The 6,934-nt window shown below is 49.0% G+C and overlaps 1 pseudogene; it reads left to right on the forward strand.

Annotated features, from left to right (window-relative positions):
• Positions 1–4,844: 4,844 nt before the first annotated feature.
• LOC136461436 (tryptophan--tRNA ligase, cytoplasmic-like) lies at positions 4,845–6,113 on the forward strand (annotated as a pseudogene).
• Positions 6,114–6,934: the final 821 nt, after the last annotated feature.

Raw genomic sequence — 6,934 nt, forward strand, 5'->3', positions numbered from 1 at the left:
TGGCCATGAGCCCATGACCCACCTTGTCATTCACTGTCCTCCGCCGCTGCGAATCCAACTCACCACATCCACGGAAGACCCACAACCTCCATAGGCAGATTAAATCCCAGTGTGTCATTCCGCTCAAAGTTCCCTCTTAATGAAATACGTCCTACGGCATGTTCTCGAAAAAGTAATTCCGCTCAAAGGACAGGTGTTGACACCGGATAGATTCCGGATCACACACCAGCAAGGGCTAGCATGCCCGAGCGGGATCGACGACACCAATCTAGAGACCGATTAGTCCGATCGATGTTGAGCCCGTTCTTCGCTTGATAGACTTCTGAATTTCTCTCGGGAAGACCTGTCAGGGAGGAGCACGTGGAGGGTGTCATAGGACCATTAAGGCCACCTAGAATGTCGTTGAATCTCGTCAGGAGACACGCCGAACAGCAGGATAGCGAGGAAAAGGGGTAAAAGGGTTGTTGTAGATCGATTTTGACGATTGAAAGTTGGATTCCTCAAGCAGTCGTGATCCTCTCATATATATAGAAAGGGGCGGTCTCATCACAGGAGGAAAAAGTCCAAATCGCAATCTCTAAGTTTTCCACGTCCAAAAGCAACCAAAAACCGATTTGGAAACAGACCAAATAGGTTTCGAGCAGGGCAGTCGGCTAAGCCGACTTTATCGGGCCCGAGACCAGGGTTCTGGCCGGTCATCGGTGGAGTCGGCTTAGCCGACTGGAGAGGGGGAGCCGGCCAAGCTGGCTAGCCAAGTCGACTAAGCCGACTGGGTCTGGCTTGTTCGGCTCGCTTTTCTTCTTCGTGTGTTTTCTTCCATGTTTTGTCACATCACTTGACCTCTAGCACGTCCATGAAGTTTTATAACTTATTGGAGATGCCCATAATCCATATTGGGACATTTTTTAGCGTTAACAACAAGCCTCAGTTTTCCATAAAAAAGAAATAGGCAAGAGCGAGACCATTCAATTAAGGTAGAGGAGCAAAAACCGAGTTGGTGTGAGCCGCACAATGCTCAAAAGTCAACAACACAAGAAGATAACTACAACTCTGTTGCTCATATAACGTCAAAAAAGAACTCTATTGCTCATAAGTACCAAATTCAGCCCTTGTTTAGTTCCAAAATTTTTTTCCAAAAAGTGTTACAGTACCTGTCACATCGAATCTTGCGATATATGTATGGAGCATTAAATGTAGACAAAAAAAAACTAATTGCACAGTTTGGTTGAAAATTGTGAGACGAACGTTTTGAACCTAATTAGTCCATGGTTGAACACTAATTACCAAATAAAAACGAAAGTGCTACCGTACCCAAAATCCAAAGTTCAGCCAACTGAACACGTGCTCACTATAAAATATGCATAATATGCATACGTGACAGCATCCATGCATGGCGGTCTTATACGTGTATATATAAATTAAAGTAAAAGCAGACTACATGTTCTCTTCGTTCATAAATAACTGTCGTTCTCGCTTCTTAAAAAATAACTTTTACAAATTTTATATAAAAATATTAAAATTTATGTTACATAATTACTATCATTAGATAGATCGTTTAATCTATTTTTATAATAAATTTATTTAGATATACAAATATTATATATATTTTTTTATAAATCTAGTCAAACTTATGACACGAAAATAAAAAAATGATAGTTATTTAGCGACGTAGGGATTATATGTCTACGTGCGTACTTGTGAGAGTAGTCTCCATATCATATACGCGTAAGGTGTATACGTGAGCCAGCGTACAGCGTATGACCTTGGCCCACACCGGCCGGCCAGCTGCCATTCAAGGGTTCGAGAAGCAAGGAAGAAGAAATAAAGAAACGATAATGATCAATACTGGCGTTCATCCCTAACTTCGTCCGGACGTTGCTCCATAGGAGTGGACCCATTTCTCTCAGGAACAAAAAAAAAAAAAAAATCCCCACTTTGTCGTATGCTTATCCGCTTGGTCGTGATGCTGTGGCCGCTCATCCGTCTGCCCTCTTCCCTTACCATGCACTCGTTGGGCTGCCACGCCATGCCCTTCCCCCCATTGTCAGTCACGCCGTGCACCCTCGCTCCCTGCGTCGCTCACTTGCTCCTAGTTACCTGCGCCGCTCGCTCCCTCGCTATCCATCTGTCGTCCATCATCGTCGGGCATGTCGCTAACCCGCCGTGGCTGCTAGGGCGCACGTGCCGTGGAGCCTCAGGTCTTCCCTAGGCGAGCCAAGGGCACCCACAAGCGTGGCCAGTGCTGGTGGTGCTAGCACGCCGCCGCTCGCTGTCGGATCCCACCTCGACAACCGGAGTCGACCGGCTTGACCTTCTACTCCTCTATGTTACGAATGTATGTTTCAAGTGTTTCAGATGTTTCAGACGTATGTTGCACAAGTTGTATATTTTTTTTGCAAGTGTTTTCAGTGGTATGTTGCAAGCGTTTTGAAAAAAAATATTTCATCTGTTTTAGACGTATGTTGCAGCAGGTGTTTTATCTGAATGTTGCATATGTTTCACACACATGTTGCAAGTGTTTTATCTGGATATTGCATATGTTTCACACACATATTGCATAGTCTTTTATTTGGATTTTGCATATGTGTTCATACATATGTTGCAACAGTATGTTTCAAATATTTCATCTGTGTCCGACGTATGTTGCATTCGAATGTTTAATGTTGCAAGTGTTTCACGGGGTCACGTTGAGTGATAGGCGCATGGCCCGGGCGCTGGGGAATGGGGCGCAACAGAGCTCGGGACCGACGAATAGGGGTGCAACGAGCTAGGGTCGGCTCCCGGGTCCTGCCCACACGGAGGGAGAGAGGAGGGGGTTAGGTGGAATGAGTGGTGCGCAGCGGGGGGCAGGCTGCGCGTGGGAGGCGGGGACAGGCTGCGCGGTGTCTATCCGGACGCGAGGAGCAGCGGGCACAGCGTCGGGGGTGGGGTGCACGTGCGAGTTAGAGCGAGGCAGACAAATACGGGCTACGCTAGCGTCTGGACGTCCGGGCGCTAGGCACGCTGTTAAAGAAAAGAAGCATTGATGACAAGTTAGCTATTGCTACACCAACAGATCGAGGAGTATATCCGAGCCTATCGATCAACTTGTCGGCTCATCTGCTCCTAGTGCCTCGAGCAGATGAGCCTGGAAAGCATGAGATGAGCCTATCCGAGGCTTACACGTACGTGCTCGAGGAATTTCCGGCCTAGTTAGTTCCTCGAGCAGCGGCCGTAGACGGCCACCATGTGAACTTGTGAAGTGCGTGGTGACCGGCCGCTGCGGGATGGCGCGGTTCGCGGCTGCCGACTGGACTGAGATGGGAGACGGTGTGATGACATCGCGGCGTCCCCAAAACGCTCGAAGAAAAACGTGTTCAGCGTCAGCAGGGAGCCGTCTCAAACTTCTTGATTGGCGTCAGCAACTCGGCACGAACCAAAGCAATGTTCATGCAGTGCTGGAAACTCTTCCAGTTCTGTTCTGTTATGCATGCCCACAATGGATTCAATGCGAACAAGCAGCACAACTGGTAGCTGGAAGAGGCTCCTGCTGCTGTCCATGCACAACCGCGGCCTGTCCTAATTTCAATTTTATCTTGGCCTATTCTTACTTTCCAATGCAATAGGCGATGGAATAAAAAAAAAATGCAATAGGCGATGCATTCAGGTTTCAGTCAGCACTCAACATGGTCGCCGGCGCCCGGCGCCGAGCTGCATCTGAAAGAGTAGTCATGGTTGCCGCGCGTACGACATGAAGGAGGCGTGTTGTTGGACCGAGAACTATTCTAACACGCAGTCGTCGCACCGAGAACACGCAGCTCTGCACGCTGGCACGCCGTGGAGGTCACCGTCACCCATGCCAGCTCCCAGATTCTGAGGACACCATGGCCGGCCCATGCGCTCACGTCGAGTTTCTCTGCACGCGACGCGACCGTGGTGACACTGGCCGTTATGGATCTTCTCGTGGCGCCATTGTTATATGCACAATAGACTGAACCCGTGATCACCGTGCAACTGAATCGGCCGCGTCATCACGTTCCGCCTCGCCGCCCCTCAGAAAGGCCCGGGCTCTCCGCCCTCTGCCACGCGGTGCCAGCAGCCGGGATGGGCGCGGACCACGTGCCGCCAGCGGAAGACCCTTCTCCTGAAACACTGCCAATACGCGCTGGCACAACGAATGCCACCGTCAGCCTCGGAAGTCGGATCCACCGGCGACCTCTAACCCCTCGGCAGGGCGCACCGGCTTGGCTCTGGCTCGGCAGCACTGCGGCAAGACGCGGCAGGTGCCAACCGCTATGCCGGGCGGCTGCGACGTGCGACGTAGGCCGGCGCGGGCAACCCCGCAGGAGCGCGGCACGGTGGCGCAAGCAAGCCCCGACGGAAGGCAGTGCGGCGGGTCTGGAAGGCAGCGCAGGAAAGGCCATTGCGGCGCGGGAGCCCGACGAGCGCTTCCGCCTCTGCTTGCACAGGTAAAAAAAACTAAATATTCTATGCTTGGATTTGGATGCACAGGTATATCTGTTGGGCGGTAGATGCATTTGGGAAACTTGCTTCACATCAAAGTGACCGAGTCCGCGTCCGGATCGAATTGAGGATAAGTATGTGCATTCGCATCGGCCTCGGTTGCCTCGCCCCCGCCCGGTCGCCCCCGCTCCTATATATATATCCGCTGGCACCGCCTGTCTCCTCCCATCCCACCCCCGCTTGGCCACCGCCTCCCTGCCGCCGGCCGTTGGTTCCTTCGCCTCTCTGCACCTACACCGCTACATCGTGCATCCAGCAATATCGAAGATTTGCAGGCACAAAGTCAAGGTTTTTCGGAGATAGAATAGATCTGCCTCCGGATATGGAAGTTGGTGCTCAACGTGAAGCGACACAGCCGATGCTCGTCGTGCAGGAGGAGACGCCGCCGGTGGTCGGCGTTCGGGCCAAAGATACAGAACACGAGACAGAGGCGGCGGCAGTGGAACTGGTAGTTACCCAGTCGGAGGTGTTGGCTCCGGAGGGGCGCATGGACTACGACAAGCTGGTTGACCTGTTTGGGTGCCAGCGCATCGACGCCGCGCTCGTTCACCGCATCGCGCGCCTCACATCCCGCCCGCCGCATCGCTTCCTTCGGCGCGGAGTCTTCTTCGCCCACCGGGATTTCAACAGCGTACTGGATCTCCACGAGGAAGGGTAGAAGTTTTACCTGTTCACGGGGATGGAACCCTCATCAGAGGCGCTGCACCTTGGCCATCTCATCCCCTTCATGTTCACACAGTATTTGCAGGATGCTTCCAAGGTGCCCGTAGTAATACAGCTATGTGACGATGCAAGTTTTCTGCGGAACAACAACTTGACTGTTGCTGAATGCAAAAGGCTTGCCCGTGAAAATGCAAAAGACATTAGCTTGTGGATTTGATATTCAGAGAACTTTCATCTTCACAAATATCAGTTATACCAGAGGGGCATTTTATGAAAATATCCTTGAAGTTGCCAAACGTGTGACATGTGAGGATTCTATTGGGATAATTGGAGGTAGTCAAGAAGATAACTTTGGCATTGTTGGCTTTCCTCCTGTGGAGGCTGCTCCATCGCTCCCTTCTTCATTTCCCCATCTCTTTCCTCGCAATGACCAACCGCGGTGCCTTATACCGTGTGCAATATACAGGGATCCTTTTTTTAGGATGATCCGTGATATTGCTCCTAAAATTGGTTTTCAGAAACCTTCACTGATTGAATCGAAAATTTTGCCTGCACTTCAGGGGGAGGAGAGCTCTAAAATGTCGGCCAGTAACCCAAATTCTGCAATATATGTGACAGATAGTCCTAAGCAAATAAAGACAATGGTGAATAAATATGCTTTCTCAGGTGGCCAGAGCTCTGTGGAGCTTCACAGGAAACTTGGTGCCAACCTTGACGTGGATGTCCCAATCAAATACCTAGAATTCTTCCTAGAAGACGACGATGAGTTTGAGCACATAAGGAAGGAGTACAAGGATGGAAGGATGCTGACAGGCGAAGTGAAACAACGCCTCATTGCTGCTATATCTGAGATGGTTTCTAGACACCAGAGAGCTAGAGCTCAAGTCACCGAGGAGATGGTTGATGCATTCATGGAATTAAGGCCTCTTCCAAACATGTTTAGCTGAGCAAGACAAGAAGGGCTGGACATTTTCGTCGATCTTTTATGCCATACTGAGGTGGCCGGATGATTTATTAAATATTTAAATATGTAAGCAGTGGTGTCAATTTGAAATCAATTTAATGAAATGAATCCATGCTGATTTTGTTGAACTTTTAAACAGTACTTGAATGCCATTGTAATATTGCAGGTGGCCTGCGTCGTTATTGGAATACAAGTTGAAGTCACCCTTGGATACATGACTTTGTTTAGTTATTAGATCGCTAGTAGCTGTTTCTTGATGTAGGATTGTAGTACCACAGGGACTATTTCATTGCATTGTAGCGGCTTAGCTGATTGATGTAATGTTATGAAGCAACCTAATTCATTGTTGCTTCCTTGCCATTTATTTGTTTGACCAATCTTTGTAGCAGGAATTGATTAGTGCAATATTTGTTCAATGGAATAAAATGTCGACTTTGTGTTTATAAAATGTCTCTTCTTATCTATTCCCAGTACGGGGTTTACAATGCAGCTCCTGTCAGGACAGTTGATTTTAGCCTTGAGGAAATGCTCTGACAGAGCTTCACCTCAATAGCCAACGGTAAAGCTAAAGGTATGGAAATTGTGAGTTACTATTCCTTATCTTTTCTGGCCTTAAATTAAACAAAATTTTAGTACAACTGCTGTTTGAGTTACAGGTCTGAATCTTCTGCATGGTGTTGTGCCTCCTTTGATCCACGAGACAATTCCTTATTTGACACTGGGAAAATGAACCGTTCCTTTCTTGACCCTGAAATTTTCTTCGTTCCTTATTTGACACTCACTTAAACTTTCATCCTTAATATG

Source organism: Miscanthus floridulus, chromosome 6 (genome assembly GCF_019320115.1).
Source record: "Miscanthus floridulus cultivar M001 chromosome 6, ASM1932011v1, whole genome shotgun sequence".
Lineage (NCBI taxonomy): Eukaryota > Viridiplantae > Streptophyta > Magnoliopsida > Poales > Poaceae > Miscanthus > Miscanthus floridulus.